The following is a 27,670-nucleotide window of genomic DNA, read 5'->3' as shown; positions in this document are numbered from 1 at the left end:
TATATAAAGTAAATATATATATAAAGTAAATTTATATATTATATGTAAAGTATATATATTAAGTATGTTAAATAAATAAACACACACACACACATATTTAGATTCTCTAAAGGTTTTATAGTTCAGATAAGGATAAAGGATTTAACTAGGATATCTAACAAAACTGAGAAGTGATAATGAAAGGACCTCTTGATTTATGGAACAACTGTTATAATTAAAATGGACCTGACGTCATGAAAATAGAAGAGCAGAGATATTCAGGAAGGGGGGGTAGAGCTGAAACTGTCGTCAAGGTCTCCTGCCTCCTTGCCTCACGTAGGGCCCCTCCCTCTAGGCCTAATACTGTAGCGTCTGCTTTATTTTTCCTACTAGCTGAAAGGCACAGTCTATTTTCTTTTATTCCCCCCTGAAGTAAAAGCAGATTTGATGATTTAGACCATAAAGATATTGTTGGAATGTTGACCTAACTTGAGTTTTGTTGCTTGTCGTTTTTTGTTTGTTTGTTTGAAAATAACTGGAGGATTGCTTCTTAATGAATCGTTCAGTGTTTATGGTATATACCCATAAAGGTTAGATGAGATAGAAATATAATAAAAAGAAAGTGTCTGAGCCTTGTTCATAAGGCAGGAGAGTAACCAAATCTGGCATAAGTAGAATGCTTCTCTCATATATCTTTTTTATCTAAACTAATAAATGGAAAGAGTACACGTGTATATCTGTGTCTGACAGCTTTCAAACTGCATCTGGATTGCATTCTGAAAGAAGTTAAGCAGGTGTATTACAATCGCAAGATTATGTGTCAGAGTTTTAAATGGACTTTACAAAATAAGTGTTATTTTAGAATAGTTTTAGATTTACAGGAAAATGGCAAAGATAGTACAGTGGTCTCATTTACCCTACCCTCTTCTCCTGTTATTACATTATTAAGGTATATTTCTTACAATTATTGAACCAATTTCAATATAGTATTATTAACTAAAGTCCATACTTTATTCAGATTCCCTTTGTTTTTGCCTTATGTCTTTTTTAAAATTAATTTTTATTAGCATGTTCATTGAGGTAGAAGGCGTTTATATGATTACTTGAAGGCTAGACTAGTTCTGGAGTCCTTTACAGTTTCTGAGAGTTTGGTTAAATGTAGCAGGCTTCACTGCTACAAAGTTCTGACTTGTAACATTTATATTCTCCTATAACATATTTAAAAAAGTGGTTACATTACAATGTTGATAGTAATGGCTCTTGCATTGTTTCTAAATTTTAGCATCATCAGTTCCAGAAAGAATAATGTGATTACTTGTAACTGTTACTCAGTGTCCTATGCTAAATTGCTGATGAAAATACTCTCAAGTGGCAGCCTGTCCAATAGTGGTTGAGGGCCTGGGTCCCACATGGTTGATTGCACAGTTCAAATCCTGGTGGCCTGAGAAACATGCTGGGTGCATGCGTGTGTGCATGCATGCCAAGATTAAGTAAAGTAGGGAGAAAGGACTGTGGCATGATCACTCCCCATATGGGTGCTTTCTCACTTTCTCTCTTTGGTGAGTGCACACACCCTTTGTCAAATTAAAAAAAGATATATTCTAAAGTGAATTGCCTCCTTTGGGAATGATGTAGATCAACTATCCCACTTTAATATATTTATCCTCATGAAAGTAGTTTTTTAAGTCAGCACCTTCTGATGAATTGCTAATCATTATATTTCCCTGTAAAGACCTGAAAATCTTTCTTAAAAGTTACTAGTTATTTACTAAATTTGAATGCATGCATACCCTATGACTCAGCCATTCCACTCCTAGATTTATGCACCACAAATTGTGTCCATTTATTCACCAAAAGACATGGGCAGGATTGTTTGTCTACTCTGGAATTTTCCAGATGCCTATCAACAATAGAATGGATAAATAAATTGTGAAATAAACACACAATGAATATTAAACAGTGGTTGAAATGAACAAACTGTAGGTCCAGTGTAGTGGCACATGCTGTTAAGATTCTGTGCTGTACAAGTAGGAGGCCCATGTTCAATTGTTCAATTGCTAGTCCAACCTCAAGGCTGGTTGTGGTGGTGCGAGCTTATTATCTCAGTGACTAGGGGAGGCTGAGACAGCTCAAGACTGGTCTGGGCAACATGGTGAGTCCCTGTCTGAAAAACCAGGCATGGTGGTGTGTGCCTGTATCCCAGCTGGGAGACTGAGGCAGGAGGATTGCCACATGGCTAGACATTGTCTTAAAAACAAAAACAAACTTGGGAACCAGCAGTTAGCGTAATGACTATGTCGATGGAATCCTACGTAGTTGACCGCAGTTCGTGTCCCAGACCCGGTGGCTTAAAAAAAAACTCACGCCGGGCGCGTGTGCGTGCATGCCCAAGATCCCGAGAGGAGAATGGAGGAGAAGGGATTGCGGCGTGACCATCCCCTCTGGGGCGTGATTTCTCGCTTTCTGTCTCTATGTCTCTGTCTGTCTGGCGAGCGCAGGCGCCCTATAGCGAGAAAAAAAACAACAACAAAAAAAACTTGAGACCAGCAGATGGTGTCACGGCTACATCACTAGACTCCCATGTGGTCAACCATGGTTCAAGTCCTAGACTTGGCGGCTTAAAACTCACTCCAGGCATGTGTGCATGTGTGCCCAAAATCCCGAGAGGAGAATGGAGGAGAGGGGATTGCAGCATATCCATCTTCTCCCGGGGGTGATTTCTTGCTTTCTGTCTTTCTGGCTAGCACACATGCCGTACAGCAAAAAATCTCTAAAAAACAAACAAACTCAACTACAGATACATATAAAAATGTGTGGCCCCAGCTGCAGTGATGCAGGTAGTAGGGCATCGCTGCACAGTCCTGGAGCCATGTGGGAAGGCCGGAGCTCAGATCGCACGTTGATCTGAACTTGCCGTGTGCACCTGTCGGTGTATCCATGATCTTGGCTCAAAGACTGGGGTGGGGCAGGTAGAATCACTGCATTTCAAGAACCTGTCAGTGGGAACCAGCAGTTAGCGTAATGGCTATGTCGCTGGACTCCCACGTAGTCGACCGTGGTTCGTGTCCCGGACCCGGTGGCTTAAAACTCACGCCGGGCGCGTGTGCGTGCGTGCCCAAGATCCCGAGAGGAGAATGGAGGAGAAGGGATTGCGGCGTGACCATCCCCCTTGGGGGGTGATTTCTCGCTTTCTGTCTCTATGTCTCTCTCTGTCTGTCTGGCGAGCGCACGCGCCCTACAGTGAAAATCTCTCCAAAAAAAAAAAAAAAGAACCTGTCAGTGATCCCTGTCAGTGACCCTGTATATATGTGTCTATCTCTCAATAGCAGTTAGCATAATGGCTATGTCGCTGGACTCCCACGTAGTCAACTGCGGTTCACGTCCCGGACCCGGTGGCTTAAAACTCACACCGGGCGTGTGTGCGTGCGTGCCCAAGATCCCGAGAGGAGAAGGGATTGTGGTGTGACCATCCGCCCTGGGGGGTGATTTCTCGCTTTCTGTCTCTATGTCTCTCTCTGTCTGTCTGGCGAGCGCACGCGCCCTATAGCGAAAACCTCTCTAAAAAAAAAAAAAGTAAATAAACAAGTCTTAAATGCATAGGTCTCACAGATAGGGCATTGAGCAGAAGACACTGAGTGCTTGAGGATTCTATTTGCATAAATTTCAGAAACAGACAAAAGGAATCTGTGGTGTCAAAAAATTAGGAGATGACCAGACTGTAGGCTGTGTGTTAAGGGAATGATAAAGATCATTTGTAGATCAGATGTCCCACATGATTGGCCAAGGTTTGAATCCTGGGCCTATTGGCTTAAAAAACATACCAAGCAGGTATGCATGCACGCCCAGAATCTCTACAGGATAGAGAGACGGAGAAGAGATTGTGGTATGACTACACCCGTTAGGAGGTACTTTCTCCCCTTCCTCTCTGTCTCTCTGATGAGTATATGCATCCTCTGGCAAATTAAAAGAGAAATGTTAAGAGGGTGATTACTCTTGCTGAGAGTTGGGAGAAGTGTTTGGAATGGGATATGAAGGGGACTTCTGGGGTGCTAGTAATGTTCTGTCTCTTGGTTTAGATACTGCTAGATTAATGTGTTCACCTTGTAAGAAATTATATTAAAGTTTTTTTTGTGTGTGTGTGTGTGTGTGCATGTTATGTTTCAAAGAATAAAGTATACAAAAGTATTTTTGGTATTAGCAGTTCTGAAAACACACACACACACTCTGAATTTCATAGTTAGCATGTAAGGTATAGTTGGAGAACAAGTTAAACAAATTAACCTTAAGTCTTGGAATATATGGTGGCAGAATGATAGTATTACCAAGGTACCATTGTATTATGGGAGCTGTTAAAATCTTATTTCTGTTATAAGAAGAATAAATAAAATAGGTGATGTTAAAATGGCTGCTTTTTATTGTAGCCAGGGTTCAGGGATACTTCGGAGCGGTACGTGTTTTCTTTCTGTTCTGTTCTGAGTCACAAGTCGGTCCACTGTTTCACTATGGTAGATCAATAAGCACGTAGGTGTGACCTGGCTGTTTCTGCGCGTTTATATGTACTGGTGTGTGCAGTGAGTGAACTTCAGTTTTCCATCTTTGTACAAATGCTCCTTGACTTACGGTGGAGTTATGTTCAGTAAACCATTGTACGTTGAAACTATTGTTGTTACTAATAGATTACCGTACATGGCCTACCGAGCATCATGGTTTTAGCCCAGCTTACTTTAAGTGTGGTCAGAACACATACATTAGAACACAGTTGGACAAAATCATCTAACACAAAGCCTGCTTTATAATAAGATATTGAAACTGTACTGCAATTGAAAAACAGAATGATTATACAGGTACTTGATATATGAGGGGACTTCAGAAGTTTGTAGAAAAATGGAATTAAAGTATAAATTTCTCTTAGTGCAAGAGAAAATTTTTTGAAATCGATGCATAGTTTTCTTATATACATTTTCTATGAACTTTTTGAATACCCCTCATAAAGCTTCTACTAAATGTGTGTTGCCTTCACACCACTATAAAGTAAAAATTGAAAGTTAAGTCATTGTAAAGTTGATTATTGTGTGTATATTTTAGTTTTTAGCATTCAGAGTGCCACTTCACACCTAAACACAATAGAGTCCTCTTAAATAGAACCTCATTTTTAGAAAGAATGATTTATTTATTTATCTCCTTTTGTTCTCTTATTTATTACACAGTTTTTAAAAATTTAACCAGAGAGAGACAGAGAGAGAAAGGAAGGGAAAGTGAGAAAGCAAGCTGTAGGTCTGGGACTTGAACCACCACGGTCAGCCATGTGGGAATCCAGTGCCTTCAACCACCACGTCACCCACTGGTCCCTAGAGGCTCATTTTTTATGACTGTTTCAATTGATACACTTGGGGGCCAGCAGGTGGCGTAGTGGTGAAGGCACTGGACTCCCACATGGCTGACTGCAGTTTGAGTCCTGGATCTGACAGCTTGAAATTCACACCGGGTGTGTGTATGCGTGTGCCCAAAATCCCAAGAGGAAAATGGAGAAGGGACTGTGACATGGCCATCCCCCCAGGGGGTGATTTCTCACTTTTTCTCTCTCTGCCTCTCTGGCAAGCACACATGCCCTGTAGCAGAAATCTTTCTAAAAATAAATAGATAGATACGTACATACATTCATTTGGTTTTCCTAGTTACTTGAATTAAAGTTAATGTTTGGTTTTTCCCTTTTAACTTAATTTTTCCTACCCACTCACATCTTTGTCTTTGAATTGTGGTCAAATACGCATAAGGTAAAATTTTCCATCTACTCTGGGTTGAGAGTGTCCCATAAAAGTTCTTGTGTTGAAAACTTAATCCTCAGGACCAGCAGTTAGCATAATGGCTATGTCACTGGACTCCCATGTAGTTGACCACAGTTTGAGTCCTGGACCCGACAACTTAAACTCACACCAGGTGTGTGTGCATGCATGTCCAAGATCCCGAGAGGAGAATGGAGAATGATGGATTGTGGCATGGCCATCACCCTGGGAAATGGTTTCTTGCTTTCTGTCTCTCTGTCTCTCTCTGTCTTCCTGGTAAGTGCACGTGCCCCGTAGCAGAAACCTCTCCAAAAAATGGAAAAAAAAAAAGAAGAAGAAGAAAGAAAACTTAATCCTCCATTCAACAGCATTGAGAGGTGGGATTTTTGAAAGGTGGTTACACAGAGCCATCTTGAATGGACCGATGTAGCTTTTATAGGAGTGGGGTCACTAAAGTGGGTTTATCATAAAAGTGAGTTTGTGGTTGTTTTCTTGTCCTTTTGCCATGGACACAACAAGAAGGTCTTCACCAGGTGTGAGCCCCTTGACCTTGGACTTCACAGACTCCAGAACTGTAAGAAATAAATTTCCTTATAAATTACCCAGTCTGATATTCCATGGTAGCATTACAACTCAGAGTAAGATACCATATTAATTATTTTTTTAAGTGTACCATTCACTGTCCTATTCTAGTAACTAAATTCTAGTTGGAGTCTATCTCAACTCATTCATCTTGCATTTTGTATCCCCATTATCACCACCCTTGTTCTCTTTTAGATTTTTATCCTGTGTCTGGACTGCTTTCTAAATAGTGTCCCAGCTTTCAATGTTTCCTCTGTAGTCAATCCATTCTGTATCTTCTTGCCAGATTTATCTTTCTAAAATCTCACCATTTCATTTCCCCACATAAAACTTTGGCTTGCCTCTAGAACTTAATGTAATGCAAATTCTACTTGATATTCAAGGCCTTCTGTAATTGAGTTCTAATGTATTGTTCCTTTTTTATGATAGTGTTGTTTTTGATAACAAGTGACTGCTTACTAACTTCCAAGTCTGTGTGAGATACCTTATACATACAATTTAATTTCATTTTTCTCAGTAACAGTTCTGTAAAGAATGTACTATAATTGCCATTTTTGAGGTAATAGAGTCAGAAGTGTTCTAAATAACTTGCCCAAGCTAGTAAGCCATGGAATTTAGAGTTCAATTATCTATCTGCATCCTGTATAGTTGTATGCTCTGTAATGCCATGCTCCTAAATGCCCTGGGTAAGGTAATCCTTAACCACCAAATACATTGCCATCTTGGCTCTTTCACTTTGCAGATTCCCTGCCTAGGAGGCCCTCATTCCTTTATTCCTCACTCAAGATCTCACTCTACCCAGTAGCTCAAATTTTATCTGTCCAGTGATTTTTTCCCCCTTCCTCCCTCTCTCCAGCTTGTGGAATACTCATTAGGACCCTACCATACACTTTGTACTTTTATTGCCATGAATCTGTATCTTTTTATATATAAATGATTTAGCTTAGACTTTAGGCTGTAACCTCCCTGTGGAAAGGGTTTGGATAATAGATTTTTTTTTTTCCCTAATGGTAAGTAACTGTTGCCACATGCTGATTCAAATCCATCATGAACAGCATTTCACATCCAGAATTAAACTACTTCTCACCACTGGTACTTTGGTTCAGGCCGCCAACATGTCTCTCCTAGATTTTATTAACAGCTTCCAAATTAGTCACCCTGCTTTTGTCCTTTCTTCCCTACGGTCAGAACTTAGCAGTGGGAGTGATGACATCAGCCCTTCCAATAACTTCTGATCTCACTCGGAGTGAAAGGCAGAGTAGTCTCTGGGTAGTGATGATAAACTGACTCTTCAGAGGGGGAGAAGTCTCTAATTTGCAGCATTTGCCTGTTTTCCTAATATAAGTACTCCCACTCTGACAGATTCTAAGTTCCAGAACGTGTAACGATGTGCTGTCCAGCCAGTATCAGCTTCAGAATAGCACGGCTGAACATTTGGCTTTCCATCTGACTCCCATTTGCTGCCACTTTTCCTCTTGCCCACTCCATTTTTGCGATAATGATCTCCTTGCTGGTCCTGAAACATTCTAGACATGCACCTCCTCACAGAAGCTTTGCGTTTGTTGTTTTCTATGATTGGAATGCTCTTCTCCTGAGTACTTGTTAGGTTTGCTTATTTCTTATCTCCCTTCAAGTCTGTTAAAGTTTTGTATTCTTAGTAAGGTCTTCCATGATTTCTCTGTATAGAAATTTTACTGGTTGTTCTGAAATGATTTCTAGCATACAATATGGTGATCTTTGCACCTGTCTGATGCCTTGGTATAATGATGCATTACTGCTATTTCTAGCCAGCATTGTCTGTGAGCGGGGGTAATGTTTGTATTTGCTGTTGAGATGGAAAAAGAAGCATTTCATTTTGGCTGAAATGAAAATATCTGTGATACATATAAACACAAATCAGTTTGGGCCTGTTATTGGTAATTGCAACTTAAAATTGTCATTCATTAAACTCCTTATGAGGAACTCAACAATATTTATGGCTAAGTGTATATCTGGTAGTGTTATCCTCATAGTAGTATGAGGAGACTTCAAAAAGGATTTGGAAAAGTAGAATTAAAATACAAGCTTATATCCATGCAAACATTTTTAATTCTATGCATAGTTTTTCATAGGATTCATTTTCTGTGAACTTTTTTTTTTTTCCTTTTTCTTTTTTGGAGAGGTTTTTGACATAGGGCATGTGCGCTTGCCAGAGAGAGACAGAGAGATAGAAAGCGAGAAATCACCCCCCAGGGGAGATGGCCACGCTGCAATCCCTTCTCCTCCATTCTCCTCTCGGGATCTCGGGCACGCACACACACTCGCCCAGTGTGAGTTTAAGCCACCGGGTCCGGGACTCGAACTGCGGTTGGCTACATAGGAGTCCAGTGACATAGCCATTACGCTAACTGCTGGTCCCATCTGTGAACTTTTTGAAGAACCTTTTATCATTATGAGTTTGAAGATATGTGCTAAGTAAAAAAAAATGTAATTTGTACACTTTATTTGAAGATCAAATGGGTTTATGAAGATTTTTCTATATAAATATTAAAATGTATAGACAAGTATATAGCATGCTGATTTATCATAATTAAAAAGGTATGTGACTCTTTATGAACTGTAATAAATACTGTCTTTCCTTCTTGACCTCAGTTGCTACTTTTTGTTTTTCCTATTTTTATCAAGAGAATTGAACCTTCCATTTGACTTAACTAGGCATAGCCACTATTACAATGAGGTAGCAAGATTGTACTATAGTTATTGTCAGAGTTTTTTCTTTTCTTTCTTTTTTATGCTTAACTATTTTTACAAGCGTTAACCAGAGTTGAAAACACGATAGCCTGAGTTAAGTTTTTTTAAAAAATTAATCTTTCAGGGGTAACCATTCTAATACATTTTTGGTTTTGGATTTTATTCATGGAGGCCAGAGAATAGAGAAGCCTGAACGTTGTCACTTTTTCCCAGCACATGTTTGAAAATAGAGGGAAAAAAAGATGCTTCTTTTTTCATATGAGTTTGTGTTACTTTTTTACATAAGATTTTTAACTAAAATTTGCATTACTTCTTTCTCCAGGACTATTGGGCATTGGGGAAGAGTCCCTTCCCTTACAAGAGTTTGGTTCTGGGACCAGCGGTTGGTGTAATGACTATGTTGCCGGACTCCCATGTAGTCGACCATGGATTGAGTCCCGGACTCAGTGGCTTAAACTCCTGCCAGGCACATGTGCGTGCGTGCCTAGGATCCCTAGAGGAGAATGGAGGAGAAAGGATTGTGGCGTGGCCATCCCCCCTGGGGGGTGATTTCTTGTTTTTTGTCTCTCTGTCTTTCTGTCTTTCTGGCAAGCGCATGCATCCTATAGCAAAAACCTCTCAAAAAAAAGTTTGGTTCTTTTGTTCTGTTACTTTTGACTTCAGAAAATGTTTATCTTCCAGAAGTTTTCTCTTTTTTTGCAACTAAGTTGCAAAAGTTTTAAAAATCACCAAGTTTGTTAGAGTAAAGATAAACTTGGTTTTTTTGTGTTACTTTTGACTTCAGAAAATGTTTATCTTCCAGAAGTTTTCTCTTTTTTTGCAACTAAGTTGCAAAAGTTTTAAAAATCACCAAGTTTGTTAAAGATAAACTTGTTTTTTTTGTTCATGTATATGATATGATTGTTTTGTTTTTCCCTAGGATTTTGCCATAGGGCATGTGTGCTTACTGGAGAAAGAGACAGACGCAGAGCGGGAAAGTGAGAAATCACCCCTCGGGGGGATGGCCATGCTGCAGTCCATTCGATCTCTTCCCATTTGCCTCTTGGGATTTTGGGCATGCACACACACACAACTTGCAAAAGTTTCAAGCCTCTGGGTTGGTACTTGAACCACAGTTGGCCATGCGGGAGTCCAACCCCTTAACCACCATGCCACCCGCTGACCCAGATTCTTATTTTTTTCTGAAATACAGTAGTCCCTTTCTTATCTGTGGTTTCATTTGCCATGGTTTTAATTACCTGTATATAATACAATAATTTTTTTTTTTTTTTTTTTTTTAGATTTTTGCCACAGGGCATGTGTGCTTGCGGGAGAGACAGAGACAGAGGGAAAATGAGAAGAAGTCACCCGTGGAGTCCAGGACTTGAACCACAGTTGTCCATGTGAGAGTCTAGTGCCTTAACTGCCACACCACCTGCTGGCCCCACAATAAGATATTTTTAGAGATCACATTCACATAACTTCTATTATAGATGTATTTTGTTACAATCCTCATTCTGTTTTATTATCGTTGTTGTTAAACTCTTCTTGTGCCCAATTGGTAAATTAAACTTTATTATAGGTATATATATTTATAGGAAAAAACAGCATTATATAGGTTTGGTATACTATCTGTGGTTTTAGGAATCCACCCTGGTTCTTAAAATGTGTCCCCTGCAGATAAAGGAAGAGTACTGTAGTCAGAATCATTATCTATTAATTTTTTGTTCTTATTATAAAAGCATTAAGTATTTATCATAGAAAAGTTAAGGTACACACAAACAAAAAAGGAAGAAGAAAAATGCTATTCAAAAGGCAACCTTTGTTAACATTTTTACATATTTGTTTGCAGACTTTTTTTTTAATGGCATTCACCTTGTTTTTGAGAGTAGTTTATCTCTGTGAGAGAAGTTCGAAAAGTTCATGGAAAATGGAATTAAAATATGAGTTTATTGGGTGGTGTGGTGGATACCACATGGCTGATTGTGCTATTAGAGTCCTGGACCTCGCAGCTTGAAAAACACTCTGAGTGTGTGTGCAGGCACATATATAGGTGTGCCCAAAATTCTGAAAGGAGAAATGGAGCAGGAGGGATTAAGGCATGACCAACCCTAAGGGGGTCTGTTTTCTCACTTTCCTTTTCTCTTTCTGTCTCTCTGGCAAGCATTTGTGCCCTCTAGCAATATTTTTTTAAGTATGAATTTGTTTTGGTGCAAAATTTTGAAATTCATATATAATTTTTTCATAATACACATTTTCCATGAAGAAATGTGCAGACCCCCACATAAAACATAAAATTATAACTATATCTTGCTTCCTCTGCCCAGCATTATACCAAATAGTTAACAGATTTGTCATGCATATTAAATGGTAGCTTAACACCCCGAATATCAATGTTTTGTTTGTGTTTGTAACACACATTTACGTACCGATTTTGTTTTTGTTGGCATCTTTGAGAATGTTAAAGGTAAACATTCTTTTTACTCATCTGACAAACCTTATACTGTGTGGCTATATAAATAGAATTGGTGAGTGTCCTGAGCATATTCTTATATACTTACAAGTTACAGGTACAAATTGCAATAACATTATTTGAGATGCCATCGTTGAGAACCTGTTTGCCATTTTAATAACAACTATTGGATTCTTCTTAGATTATTGGAAAGCCTATACTTTGGTCTATAGATTTGGTAACCAAAAATATTAAAGAAAAAGCATGTGTTGGGCTGTCGGAAACATCATGATGCATTTTTGCATTAAAAAACTTGAGTTTCCTGACGACTTGATAGTTCTTTCATCTAGTCCTGTGGGTATAGTGTACTTTTAAAAAATCAGTTTCCGGGACTAGCAGGCTATGGGTTGCCACATGGTCGACTGCAATTTGAGTCCCGGGCCCAGCGACTTCACACCAGGGGTGCATGTGTTTATTTCCAAAATCCTGAGAGACGACTGGAAGACAAGGGATTTTGGCATGGCCATCCCCTGGAGGGTGGGGGAGAAGCGATTTCTCACTTTCTCTCTCTCTCTGGCAAGTGGACATGCCCTGTAGCAAAAACTGGAAAAAAAATCTCTAGGTCAGCTGGTGATGTGGTGGTTAGGGTGACTGGGTTCCACTTAGCCAACTGTACAGTTAGAGTCCCAATCTGATGGCTTGAAAAACACGCCAGGCACATGTACCTGTGTGTCCAAAATTCCAAGAGGAGAATGGAGGACTGAGAGGACTGAGGCGTGGCAATTGCCCCTGGGGGGTGATTTTTCACTTTTTCTCTTCCCCTTCTCTGTCTTGGGAGAGTGCACACACCCTATGGCAAACTAAATTTAAGAAAATAATGAATTCCCTTTACACAGTTATTTCTAGTCTTTTGCTGTTGTTTGCGTTGCCACAGTGAATAACCTCCTGCAGTCACCATTACTTGTATATGAGGTTTATAGACTGTTTCCTAGAAGTAGAAGGTATGGGAATTACTATCTGCTTCCCTCTTTGCCAACACAATGACTCTTGTGTTGTTGGTCTTTTTCTTTGTGATTTTTAGTTCTTTGTCTTTGTATGTTAGAGAACTAATTCTTAGTGATCTGAGTTGCTTTTTGTTTGTTTGTTTTCAAGTTTGTCACTTTTTAATATTTTAAATTCCTTAAGTCTGAATCTCTACATTTAATTGGTAAGTACATTTTGAGAGCTGTACCACGTGTGAAAGTAGGGAAGTACTTCTATGTGTGGTCATGGAAGAATATTCTCTAATTAGATCAAGTTTAAAATGGAATGGACATTCTTGGAAATAGATGGATTCTTTGTTACTAGATCTGTTATCAGCAAGGAAATGCCAACCCTTTTCTGTATATTGAACGAAATAGGTCCTTAGTGTTGAATGAGTGAATCTTGGAATCATCTGGAAAGTTGGATTAGCTGGTTTCTAGTAATTCTTTTTACTTTCATATTGTTTTTATTGTGAGAACATTAATATCTGTATCTAAACATAGGTATCTATATAAGTGCATTTATATTTTTCTCCTTTCTTGCCTAGTTTCTTCTCTCTCTTTTCTTCCCATTTTGCTCTAAGGTAACCATATGATATATATCCTTCCGTATTTTCCCCATATTTGAATAATTCTGTCTGTTTTTTGGTCACACACACACACACACACACACACACACACAGAGTATACTCTTCTTCCCTCCTCTGAACACATGTATTGTGTGTGCGTACATGTATGTGTGTAATTTGTCTTATAAAATTGAATTATCTGATGCATGCATTCTTTTCTGTTCCTTTTTGTCACATAGAAATAAATATTAGCGCTTTCTCTAAGTCAGCTAGCATAGCTCTAAGATATTAGTTCAGTGCTTTATAATGTCCTGTTATATATGAAATTATTCTATCTTGTAGCTATACCTTTGTTTATTTAACTCATCCCTTACTGATGGACAGGCACTTTGTTTCTCCATTTTTTTTTTTTAATCACTGTGACATTGCAGTAAATATCTTACATGTATCTTCATGTATTGGTACATTTATTTTACAAGATAGTAGTCAGGAGAGGGATTGCTGGTTCAAAGGATGTATACATATGGCATGCACATATTTAATATTTAATAATTATTAATGTATTGCTTTTTAATACCAGTTTCAAGAGTCTTTGTGAGGTCCCTTCTGGTTCATGTAAGATCATAAAATATAAGTATATAACCTTTGTATAGATGTTACTTGTAGGATTTACTGAATTCTTTCTTAAAAGACTATCTAAAGAGATCTATTTATAAAAATTTATCATCTGTGTTCTGAGTGACTGTGTTACTTTAATACAAAATAAAACAAAATTTTTTTCATCGAAGCTCTTTTATGCACCTGGAACCAGTGTGATATTCTAATGAACTGAAAAGTAAATGGAGTTGAGACAAATTTAAAAATATTTCTTTGGGAATGGGAGTTGGAAATAAAGGCCATTTGGGTAATAGATTTTTATCTTTAAATTGGGTATTTGCTTGGTTGCAAGAGGATTAATTATAAGACTCCGTCTAGTAGTATTTCAGCTTGAACAGATAAATATAGAGCACCAGTGTTCAGAGAAGGAACACTGTGGAAAATGTGTGGGTAGCTGTTGTAGTTTTACACAGCAGATAACATCTAGAATAAAAAAAGATGAATATACTCATTGAGGATTAGTGTTCTTAAAACATCATCAGATACATTTCCCAAGACTAGCATTCAGAGCCATTCATAATATGACTTATCTTGTATAGCTGATGGTATTTCCTACCAATCTCCACACACTTTTCCTTAATTTCACATATTTCTCTGCATTTGTCACACTTGTTTCTAGTGCCATATGTTTGTTCTTATCCTTTAGAAAGGATATAAATGTGAATGTGTGTGTGTATGTGCTTATATATATATCTCCCCTCTGCACACCCCCGATTATAATCTATCTTTTTAGTATTCTGCTCAAGTGTCAGTTCAAAAAGCCACTTCGATTTCTCAAGTAGACATTGGTATGTTTTAGCTCTTAACTCCTGGCTTCTAAGTATATATTTGCCTAGCAGTAGAAAGTTCTTTTGAGATTTTATTTAGTGCCTCTTAGATGTGAAGCACTACTCTATAAACTGAGTTTAGAGCAATGAACAAGGTAGACAATGTCCCTGTCTTTATTGAGCTTATAATCTTGTGGTAAATACAGTTAATAAGTAAAATAATTTTTTGAAAATACCAGACAGTGAGAATCTGATGGATAAAATGTGGAAATTCATTAGATTTCTTAGTTGCAAATAACAGAAACTACTCTAGTTTAAATAGAAAAACAAACAAAATTTTAAGAGAGGTTTTTGCTATAGGGTGCATGTGCTCACCGGAGAGACTGACAGACAGACAGTGAGAAATCACTCCCTAGAAGGAATGGCCACGCTGTGATCCTTTCTCCTCCACTCTCCTCTCAGGATCTGGGGTACTCACACACATGCACCCAGCATGAGTTTTAAGCCACTGAGTCTGGGACTCAAAGTGGGGTCGGCTATGTGGGAGTCCAATGATGTAACCATTACATCATCTGTTGGTCTGATGAAAGAAAAAAAAAAATTAAAGGATATCAAGTAGCCCACAGAATCTTAAGGGAAACCAGATAATTAATCTTGGTGCATATATAGGAACAATGTCCAAATTATACCACTGGACAAAATCATTGGAGACTATTCCTTTTGCAACTGGGAACAAGTTACTATAATCTACGCTGTCTATGCTGTGTTTAAGATGCAACTTCTAGGACCTCTGCTATTTCCGTTCTGAAAGAAAACTAATATATGCTGACAGGTTCTTCAAAGTGGATTTTGCATGGTATCCCCCCCTCTATTTGTTTCTGTCCTAATTGAAATATTATGTGGATGTATTTGATTGGCAGAACATAGGTTATATTCCTGCTTCCTGTTTGTGAGAGAGGCTGGGAAAGTGAATTTATGACATCTATCTTGGGGATTTCCTTCCCCAAACAAGGAAGACTGTTTAAAGGTACTGAGCAGTTAAAAACAAACAAAACACATGGGAAATTTGACGTGGTAGAGAATGATTAGAGGATTAATTTAGATTTGAGTAAACAGAGAACATTTCTCTGAAGTTATGATACTTAAAGTGAGTTCTACATGGCAAGGTGAAATATATGCAAAGATATAGGTGAATATTTTGTTAAGAGGGAACAAGTGAAAAGCCTTTCATTTAGGGTTGGGATGGGATTTGAGGTGTAAGTTGTTATATGAGCTTGGCCTACTGGAAGATAGCAGGATGGCTGCTGTGGTTGGAAAGCGAAAGTGAGAGGCAGTGTTAGTGTGAAATAACACAGGCTTTCTTTTAACAAAGGTTTAAGGGCACTCAATTTACTTCCTTTTTCTTCCTCTGAGATGCCCTGTTGAGGGTAGGGATGTGATTCCAGTTAGATATAGAGACAAGAAAAGCATTTCTGAGCTGTAGAATACCATGGAGTGACTACAATTACTTTCAGGAGGAGAACGTATGAATGATCAAGCAAAGATAGGAACTACTAGAAAGACTGTCCAGTGAGTAGGGGATGAAGCCTCCTATTCTGTCCCACTGTCCCAACCTGGTGGGCTTTAAGGAAATTGCATCTTTACCCTCCTTATCTTCATGTCCAGGAACAGTGTATTGCAGTTGCTGTCCCTTGCATTGTGCTAGCTCTTGTGACTGCTTCATAATAGCAAAAGGCTCCAACTGTAAATGGAAACTGATAACTCTCTCTCATGAAAGAATTACATTACAGTGAAGTAATAGAAAAATGGCTTTTTTGAATTCTTTTAATAATCTCATGAACAGGTGAGATTAATTTTCCTTTCGACTGTAGAGCAGTTACTACTCTGAAACACGTGGATTCTGTTTCTTTTTCACTATTTTCCATTTGTGAAACTTAGCTTCTCAAAGTAGAACAAATAGTCCAGACATATCTCATTTTTTTTCTTACTGCAGCTTGGCATTTGGATTCTAGAGGAATAACATAAGACCATAGGTGGTACTACTTGGAGTTCCTCATCCTTGGTGCAGTTGATATTTTTTATCAGGTAATTCTTTATGGTTGGGAGGCTCTCCTATGCATTGACATGACCATCTCTGGCTTCTACCCACTAGATATACATTACACTTCCGTATAGAAGCTGTGATAATAAAAATGTCTTCAGACATTGTGAAATTTCACCTGTGGTTGAGAGTCATTGCTCTAGCTGTATTTCTTTTTAAAAACTTGTTCTCAGGACAGCCCATGGCCTGGTTTGAGGCAATAGGATCCCACATGGCCGATGGTGTGGTTTGAGTCCCGGACCTCTCTTTCTCTGTCTCTCTCTGACAGAGATAGAGAAACAGCTCTATCTTTGTGTCTGGTGAGCATACATGCACCCTGGCAAATTAAACAAAACAACTTATTTTCCTATTTGTCCTATCTAATAATACCTGTTGGCCAGACTTCGTGGATGCTTTGTAGAAAATACATCTATGTGAACAGTCTTTGACTAGGAACTCTTTACCTTAAACGAAGAAAGTTTTAAAACTATATGTGTGTGTGTGTGTGTGTGTGTGTATGTATTTTTTTTTTTTAATGAAAAGATAAAACCTCTTTTCCTTGTATGTCATGTAGACTTTTCCAACTACTTTCGTCAGATCAAATAAGATAACATACACCAGAATGCACTGTGGGCAATGCAGTGGCTATAATGGTTGATTTGGAAAGTTTGGCCTTTTTCCTGTCATGCACCAGCAGCAGTATCATTTTCAATTTGATTCTACCCTTAGGTGTGAGTTCAGATTAGCCTAAGCCAGTCTTTTTGAAACTGCTGGACACAACCTGCTAAGGGATCACAAAATCAATTTTACCAGCATGGCAATCAACATGAAAAAAATGTAATTAAAAAAATCAGAGTACATTATACATAATAAGTATTATTTCATGGAATGTTAGTTTCATTTGTGTTTGTGTGTATGTGTGCACTGAGTATTGTAAAATATGTATTTGTGTATTTATTTATTTATTTGGTGGGGGAGGCTTTTGCTACAGGGCATGTATGCTTGCCAGAAAGACGAAGAGAGACAGAGAGACAGAAAGTGAGAAATCACCCCACAGGGGGGATGGCCTTGCCACAGTCTCGTCTCTCCATTCTCCTCTTGGGATCTTGGGCATGCATGCACATGCGCCTGGCATGAGTTTAAGCCACTGGGTCCGGGACTCGAACCGCAGTCGACTACGTGAGAGTCCAGCAACAAAGCCATTACACCATCTGCAGGGCCTATAGTTGTGTATTTATATATATACATATGCACACATGCACACACACACACACATTTTCCAGAGATTGCATTCAATACTCACAGAGAGACACAGGAAGAGGGGAGAGGGAGAAAGTACCCACCCCATGGGCCATGGTAACACTGAAATCTCTTCTCTATTTCTCTATCCCTTTGGGATTTTAGCCATGGACCCCTATGCACTAGGCATATTTTTCAAGCCACTGGATCCAGGATTAAAACTGTGTGGTCAGCCATGTGGATCTGGCTCCCTTAACTGCTAGGCTGTGGGGATAGCCCATAAAATGTGTTTCTTATTATGGATTTCTATTGGAATAGTTCGAAAATGACTTCATGGTAACTCTATTCTTGCATTGATGGATTCAGGAGCCCACGTTTAAGTCAGTTTTTATGTGACATTCCTTTGATGGCAGTTATGAATTCTGGAATGGGCATATGATCCAAGTTGGCTAGTCAATCTGAAGGAAAGGAGTTTATATGAAGGACCCTTCATTCTTCAGCTTCATGAGAAATTTGTAAATTTGATTTTACAAATCTTTTTACCATTTTTTTTAAGAGGTTTTTTTTGCTGAGGACATGTGCACTCACCAGAGACAGAAAGCAAAAAATCATTCCCTTGGGGGGGATGGCCAGCTGCAGTCCCTTCTCCTCCATTCTCCTCTCGGGATCTTGGGCACGCATGCACACGCGTCAGCCGTGAGTTTTAAATCACTGGGTCTGGGACTCAAACCAACTCGTGGTTGACTACGTGGTAGTGCAATTACGTGACCATTATGCCATCTGCTGGTCTCAACTGTCTACCATCAAAACCAGAACAACAGCTGATCTATAAGATGGAAGTAGTCTGGGTACTTGGTGGTATTAAGTACCTACTGGATTAACCAGCCCTAAAGCCCACCCCTACCTTGATCCTTCAGAGACAATGCACTTCCATAGTGTTTAAATCACTTTGAGTTTGTTTTGTTCTGTTTGTAACTAAAGGAGTACTGACTGATGGGTGTAGGTGATAGTAGTGGTGTTTTGGAATAATTATTGGAACTTAAATCTTATTTCTTTTTTGAGAATTAGAGTGATAATCTGATCTCCTTTTCTCATCCAGGAAATGGACTTTGGAATGAGTTATTTTAGGTCTCATATAGAATAGATAGCTTTATTCGAATGTAATATTTATTTGTGGAATGTGTCATTTTATGAAATTGAATATTTTACATAGATTGTCTATTGTCATTCAATTTTTGGTTTTGTTTTTCATTTTGTGGGTTTGAGGCTTACTCTAGTTCTAAAATTTTCCTTCATCTGTTCTCAGAGATTCTTTTGTTTTCTGAGTTTAAAACAGCTATGCCTGGGGCCAACCGCAGTTTGGGCCCTGGACCTGGCGGCTGGCTTTCTCACTCTCTTTCTCTCGCTCTGTCCCTCTCTGGTCAAATTGAAATACATAAATAAATGGATAAATAAAGTTAAATAAAATAATTCTTAAAATAAAACAAAACAGCTGTGCTTGGGGGCAGCAAGGTGGTATGGTGGTCATGGACTCCCATATGGATAACTGAGGTTTGGGTCCTGGACCTGGCAGCTTGAAAATCACACTGGGGGGACCAGCAGTTAGTGTAGTGGCTATGTTGCTGGACTCCCATGTAGTCAGCCGCGGTTCAAGTCCCGGACCTGGTGACTTGAACTCACGCCAGGTGCATGTGTGTGCATGCCCAAGATCCCAAGAGGAGACTGGAGGAGAAGGGATTGTGGCTTGGTCATCCCCCCTGGGGGGGGGTTTCTCGCTTTCTATCTCTCTGTCTCTCTCTCTTTCTGGCGAGCGCACGCACCCTATAGTGATAAAACCTCTCCAAAAGAAAGAAAGTCACACTGGGCGTGTATACAATGTGTGCCTAACATTCCCAGTAGGAGAGTGGAAAAGAACGGGCTGTGGCATAGCCATCTCCCTTGGGTGGTGATTTCTCACTTTCCCTCTCATTGTCCCTCTTCAATAAGCACAGATGTCCTGTATCTTAAAAATAGGGAGAAAAAAAAAGATAGGCTTTTTTAATATGGTGTATTTGCTTAATATGGTGTATTTGCTTTTCGTTATTTCTCTGCAGAGTTCAAGAAGAACATTTATTTGCCTTATCCTTTTTTTTTTTTTTTTCCTTTTTTAGTTGTTTTTGCTATAGGGGGCATGCATGCACTAGAGAGAGAGAGGAGAAAGTGAAAAATCACCCTTTAGAGGGCATGGCCATGCAGCAATTCCTTCTCCTCCAGTCCCTTTTCAGGATTTTGGGCATGCACACACATACACCCAATGTGAATTTCAAGCTACCTGGTCCAGGACTTGAACTGCAAACTCAGCCACGTGGGATCCAGCTTTTTAACTTTGATGCTACCTGCTGGCCTCACCTTATCACTCTAACCACAGTTGACCATATGGAAGACCAGTATCTTAACCACCATGCCACCTACTGACCCCAATATTGATCCTTTTTTAATGACATATTAAAGATATATACAAATTGCGTAATGGTTATGTCACTGGACTGCAGTGTAGTTGACCATGGTTCAAGTCTCAGACCTGGTGGCCTAAAACTCACTCCAGGCATGTGTGTGTGCGCATGCCTAAGATCCGAGAGGAAAATGGAGGAGAAGGGATTGTGGTGCTTTCTGTGTCTCTGGTGAGCATATGTGCCCTACTAGCAAAAAAACTCTTTTAAAAAAAAAGATATGCAAAGAACAAGCCTGTAAGAAAATAAAATTTACCTTATTATTCAGACTTAGAGCCTTTTACTCTTGGTATTTTTGTCAGCACCCAAGGAATGGATTTTTGGAAAGCTATTGCTATTCTTAACTGCAGGGTCAAGAGATAGGAATTTCTCTTGTTAAAAAAAGGAGAAAAATGTATTTAATTTATTTTGATTAATTAATTAAAATTAATTATTATTAATTTTGATATAGGGCACATGTGCTCACCAGAGAGAGACACACAAAGAGAGAGAAAGTGAGAAAGCAAGCTGCCATTTCTGGGTCTTGAACTGCGGTCAGCCATGTTGGAGTCCAGAGCCTTAACCACCATGCCATCTGCTGGCCCCATCTCTCTTTCATTTTAAAAACAATAGTTTTAAAGAATTTATCAACTAGAATACTGTTGTTTATTGAAATATAATTTATATTTATTGAGATATAATTCACACAGCATAATATTCATTTTTTAAAGTATACAATTCAGTGCTTTTAAGGATATTCAAATTTCTGCAACCATCACCACTATCTATTTTAGAATATTTTTGTCAACACCAGAAATAAATCTCATCCTCGTTAACGATGACTCCCCATTTCCCCCTACATCCAGTTCTGAGTAATCACTAATCTTCCTTATTTCTATGGATTTTCCTCTTGAGGACATTTCATTTGAGTGGAATCTTACAATATATGTTTTTAGGGTTCATTCATGTTATAGAATGTTTTAGCATTTCATTTCCGTTTATTTATATCAAATAATATATCATGATCTGAGTATCCCTATTTTGGTTCTTCAGTCATTAGTTGATGAGAATTTGTTTCCATATTTTGGCTGATATGAATAGTACTGTTACAAACTTTACATGATTTTTGTGGATATATACAGTGTTTTTTGTTTCTTTTGGTTATATACCTAGGAATAGAATTGTTGCGTCATATTTTTTTAAAAGTTTTTATATATTCATTGAGAGAAAGGAACAGAAACTCCTGACAGGATCTTGCCATGCTACACATCTCTACACAGCATTCCAGCTAGCCCCAGAGTCAAGAGTGTGCCTTCAGGCCCAACTCACACGTTCAGAATGACCCAGGATTTGACCCCAGGGCCTTCCCACATGGCTCCAGTATTGCATAGTGATACCCTGCCACCAGCACCACCATGGTTAGGCCCACAGGGTAATTCTGTGGCTTAGTCTTTTGAAGAAGTGCTGAACTGTTTCCCGTAAAGGCTGTACCATTTCCCCCCTACCAACTATATATAAGGGTTCTAATTTTCCTATATATTCACCAACACTTATTTTTGTCTGTGGCTTTTGTTTTAACTATCCTAGTAGATGTGAAGCACCTCATTGTAGTTTTGATTTGCATTTCTCCAATGACTAATGTTAATGATGTAGAATATCCTTTCATGTGCTGTGCTTATTACTGATTTGCATGTCTTTGGAAAAATAAATATTCAAAACTACCCCATTTATAAATTGGATTTTTGTCTTTCTGTTTTGAGTTATAAGGGTAAGAACCCCCCCCCCCCATTTGCCAGCATTCCCTGGAGAGAGACAGAGACAGAGAGAGAGAAATTGAGAAAGCACCCTCCATGGAGCATGGTCATGCTGTAATCTTCACCTTCAGAGTCCTGTTGAGATTTGGGGCATGCATTGCAGATACACACATTGTTTCTCAAACTGCTGGGTGTAGGACTTGAGCCCCATAGTCAGCCATGTAGGACCTGGTATTCTTAACCACCATGCCATCAGCTGGCCCCAAGATTTTCTTTTTTAAACTTCCTTTTACTGATAAGGTACCTGTTTTTACTTGAAGGATGAAAATGACACCGAATAATAATAATATTTATGATGAAGATAATAATAATGATAATCATAATAAAGGATAGGCCCAGCCTTGGTGGCACAGGCAGTAGTATACTGGACTGCAGAGCTGGAAACCACATGCTGATCACAGTTCAGATTCTCAGCCCTCTTGGCCTGCACGCATGCCGCGGCGGTCTGCGTGCACGTGTCCAGAATTCTGGTAGGCCAAGGGACTGGAGAATGAGATCATGGTGTAACTGACTCTGTGGAACTTAGAACTTACTTACGTTATTGTGGTCTTTGAGAGATCTTAGAAAATAAGAGGGGTGCAGCCACTTCTCACTTAACAGCCTACCTATTTAATGACCACTTAGACTTACCACCAGTTTTCCAGCATGGAGAATTCCCTTTCACAGTCCATTTCAATTCTAGGAAATCTTTTTCAGTCTTTGTCTTGTTCCTGCAGTCAGTAAGTATTCAGTATTAAAAATGTTCACAATCACGCAAGACTATGTATCTCATTTATAAATTTGTACTTTATTATGTACCCATAGTAGCATTCAGAACAAATAAAAACAATTATGCTGGATTTATATTGTTGTGTTGTGATGTGTCTTGTTGCTTTTTGTTGCTTATCTAATATATGTTTTTTTGTATGGATAGAATTATATTATTCTAGTGTGGTGTTACATGATATCTACTGGAAAACACATAGTCTATGGCACCATGACACACCACATTATTCCATTTTTTTATCAAGAATATTGAGAAATATTGAGAGAAATTTTTCCCTCAGTCTTTGCTATAGAGTGTGTGTACTTGCTGGAAAGAAAGAGAGTGAGAAAGTAAGAAATGGCCATGCACAATTCCACCTCCATTTTCCTCTCAGGATTTTGTGTACAGGTGCACTTGCGCCCAGAGTGATTTTCAAGCTACCAGGTCCAGGACTCCTACTGTGCCATTGGCACTGTGGGATCCACCCACCTTAACCTCTGTACCACCTGCTCACCCAATAAAATGTTATTAAAATATTTTTATCTTTTTATTATTGTTTTTATTAATGTAACTCCAAGAGTGTTTGTGGGTGTGTGTGCTCCTGCGAAGTCTTATTTTAGACTGGATATTACAGTGTTGCAAGCCTCCTGCCTTATCTTCCTATGTATCCGGGACTACAGGTTCATGCCTTGAGCCTGGCCATAAGGGTGGGCAGGGAATCCAACCGGAGCCTCCCACGTGGCCTCACCTACTGAGGAGCAGTGACTAGCACACACCACCACTGCTTGGCTGAGACTACTTAAAAATATGTATGTAGTTCACCTTCTATTTCTATTGGATGGTGCTTTGTTTTTGGCATGATAATATCTACTATGTTATTTTTGCAAATTTTGAAAATTTAAAGTTAAAATATTGGATATTAACTAAAGTTGCAGTAATAATTTCCTTAAAAACAAGAGTTGTCATCTTATAATTAAATGTAAGTATAATTGGTTGGAGCAAATACTCAAAGAATGCTAATAAAAAGGATGCAGATGTCTGTTGGTGGGAAGTTCGCGTGGTGGTGATCCCGATAACAGCAGTCAGTGGGGTGATGGCAGTGGGTCGGACACAAAGCTTTGCCATCTTTTGTTCATTTATAAAAATCATTTTTAAAAACAAAACTATTTTGAAATCATTGTACGTTCACCTGCAACTGGACAAAATACTGTGGAGAGAGCTAATGTGCCCTTCTCCTGGTTTCCCGCAATGGTAATGTTTTGCCAACTGTAGGAAAATACCACAACCACGATAATGATCTAGATATAATCCACTGACCTTACTGGATTTTCTGTTTTACTTATAATAATTGTGTGTGCGTATGGTTGGGTGTGTTTACATCCGTACGTTTTCATCACGTTTCAGCCTCTGTATCCTTTACCACGGATAAGGTACAGAGTGGTTCTATAACAACGAATACCCAGCTTCTTGTCCTTTTGTAACCACACCTATCGCCTTTCTTCCCCGCCTCCTAACCCCTGACAACCACTACTCTGGTCTTCATTTTTGCAAATTTGTTATTTCAAGAATGTTTTGTAAGTAGAATCATGCAATATATAACCTTGTGAGATTAGCTTTTTTTTTTCACTCTTCATGATTCTCTTCAGATTCATCCAAGTTGTAATGGTAGCTCATTCCTTTTATATATATACTAAGTATTTTGTTGTATGCTGATGCCAGTGTGTATAAAATAATTTTGTGAAATAGAAATTTATGAAAATTCAGAGAGGTAGATGTTAAGGACCAACAAAAGTAGAAGTTTTGTATGTTACGGCACATGTGTTACAGGGGAAGCTTTTGTATAGGCTTCTAATTTAGCTCTCTTGAATATTCACTGGTTCATGAGAAATAGTTTGGGAAACCTTTGAAAGATTCATTTTACTACAAAAAAGAACAGACTTTCTGGGGTCTGAATGGATTTGTACTTGAAGACAACTCCAGTCGATAGGGGGTCGTGTTAAGCATTCTGCAGACAGAATTGTTTTAAGTCTGCTGCAGCCTGGGAGACCTTCACCTGGTTGAGCCCAGAGGCCGGAGATGCTGGACCACCTTCTTCATAGTGGAGAGCTGGAAGAACTAGACATAGTTCGAGGAGAGCTAGGCAACTGGATGGTCCATGGGTCGGTTGGTCAGTAGTCAATCTTGGGGGACACCCTGCAGGGAGCTGGCAGTGGGCTTCATTCCTTTTTTTTTTTTTTTTGGGGGGGTTTTTGCTTTAGGGTTTGGAGAGGTTTTTGCTATAGTGTTTGTGCGCTCGCCAGAAAGAGAGAGACAGACAGAAAGCAAGAAATCACCCCCCCAGGGGGGGTGGCTATGCCACAATCCCTTCTCCTCCATTCTCCTCTCGGGATCTTGGGCACACGTGTACACACACTTGGCGTGAGTTCAAGCCACCAGGTCCAGGACTTGAACCATGGTCGACTACATGAGAGTCCAGCGACATATACTGGTCTCCTTCACTCCCTTTTTTTAAGAAAAAAATATTGTGGTAAAAATAATACTAATTGTAAACATTTATAAGTGTGCAATTCAGTGACATTAAATACATTCACAATTTTGTGTAACCATCACCACTGTCTGTATACCTAGACCTTTCATCATCCCCAACACAAACTGTAACTGTTAAACAATAACTCCTCTTCCTCCCAGCCCCAGGAAATTTCCACTTTCTGTCTCTATGAATTCATCTATTCTATGAATCTTATGTAAGAGAAATTATACAATATTTTTCCTTCTGTATCTGGCATATTTTACTAAGTATAATCTCAGTGTTCATTGAGATGTTGTAATGTGTATCAGAATTTTATCCCTTTTTATGGCTAAGTAATATTTTAATATTCAGCAGTTTTATTAACAAGGGTAAATATTAATTTGCTTTGCAAATCTGCATGTAATCTGGAACTGACAATGATAATAAGTTGTTTAGTTAAAATGCTGTTTTTCTCAGGACAGAGATTGAAAATAGCTGTCAGGATGGACTGAATAGGAGGAAATATATAGTACATATTGATTAAGTATAAAAGTCCACATGATTTAAAAAATGTTATTGTAGACAGGTGCAATGTAGAGTGTATTTTTCAAATTTCTTTCATGAGGGCAAGCCAGAGATAGTTAGGCACCCCCAACAAGGCTGACATGCCACAGTCTACCTCTAGCCCCACCCCAGTCTTCAGATACACATGTAGCACTGGTGTGTACAGCGAGGCTCTGAGCGCATGAACCCAGGACCTTCCCATGTGGACATTGCAGAGCACTGAGTTATGAGTGCACCATTGTCTTGTCTGACTTTTTTTTTTTTTTAGAGCTTTTTGTTTTAGGGCACATGTGCTTGCCAGAGAGAAACAGACAGTGAGAGAGTGAGAAATAATCCTCCCAGGGCAGATGGCCACACCACAATTCCTTCTCCTCCATTTTCCTCCTGGGATCATGGGCATACATGTACACATGCCCGGTGTGAGTCCCATGCCACAGGGTCTGGGACTCAAACCATGGTCAGCCACATGGGAGTCCAGCAACCTCTATGCCATCTGCAGGCCTCTATGACTTGGTTTTATAGCAGATAACAATGAAAAAAATACTGGAGGGTTTTAATCAATGTATGTTCAATTTGAGTCCGCAGTATGTTTTGGGCTCCATTGGTAGAAGCATAGTGTCTAAAGGATTGTAGTGTCTCAGAGCATTGTGTTCACATCTGGATACCTTATTTGAAGGATGAACATTTAAAAACAGAGACATATTCAATACGAAATGAAGATGCTCTGATAGGTAATAGCCATTCAGTATTAGAATAAACACTGCTTTTGGAAATAATCAGGTCTTTGTCACAAAGATTATTCAAGTACTGGCTACATGAACAGTTGGTAGGGACATTGTAAAGTGTATTTTAGTATCACTGGTTGGGCATTCAAGGGTGGAGGAGTTGCTTGATTAATACATAATTCCTTTGTGGAGCCTCAACCTTGACATTTTGTAATCATAGAACGTTGTCGATGGCTGGAGCTTAAAGTGTTAATAGTGGTCATCTCTCGGGGTTGGGAATGTAGGAGATGGTCACTTTCCATGTTGTCATTTCTGAATTTAATCTTAGCTTTTATAGTGAGTAAACAAAACTGCTCTAAGAAAAAAAGCAACTGTAAACAAATATTACTTTGTAAGTCAACATGAGTTAATACTTTAAAGTTTTCAAAAATAAGGTAGTAAGTTAATATAACCATCTCTAGTGTCTTTAACCTTTGCGTGTATTGAGAAGTGTGTGGACATGAGGAGGTTGAGTATGTAGATTTTTTTTCTTTCAGAAGACTGATTTGCATTACGTTTGCCTTTATGCATTTCTGTATTTCTCTGGATGGTCGTGGTCAAATTGATTGGGCTTTGGAAGGTCTTTCTGGGTGTTTAAATTTACCTTTAATTCCCAGGCTCAGAATATTAGATAACTAAGTAGTAAGACCCTAATTGCTTTTAGTTCATTTTCTTCTGTCTGCTGCTGCCTAGTACCCCTGCACTGTCTAAATGCTGTTAGTTCTAAAAGGAAGTAAGAGTGGAAACAACTATCACATTCTCCTAGGAAAATATTTCCTTCTAACCCAGACATCTTTTCTTTTTCCTTTGATGTTTCTATTATATCCTCCAGTGACTAAGGGTTGTCGGGCCTTTATACTTACTGGGAAAGAAGGATTATGACCAACACTTGGTCTCTTGGAGATGTTTTGTAGGCATGTTGCTAAGCTGCTTTAGTAAATAGGTTGTAAACAGAAACACTGCTGAA

The 27,670-nt window shown here is 38.9% G+C and overlaps 1 protein-coding gene across 1 annotated transcript in view; it reads left to right on the top strand.

Moving 5' to 3' along the window:
- The window catches only part of MCU (mitochondrial calcium uniporter), a gene marked incomplete at its 5' end in the record, with an annotated part of 168,890 nt that overhangs the window by 986 nt on the left and 140,234 nt on the right, over positions 1-27,670 (top strand). The window lies entirely within an intron of this gene.

The sequence above is a fragment of the Tupaia chinensis genome, unplaced genomic scaffold (assembly GCF_000334495.1).
Source record: "Tupaia chinensis unplaced genomic scaffold, TupChi_1.0 Scaffold148012_1, whole genome shotgun sequence".
Lineage (NCBI taxonomy): Eukaryota > Metazoa > Chordata > Mammalia > Scandentia > Tupaiidae > Tupaia > Tupaia belangeri.
The sequence above is the reverse complement of the archived record's forward strand: the minus strand, read 5'-3'. Positions and strand labels throughout refer to the sequence as shown.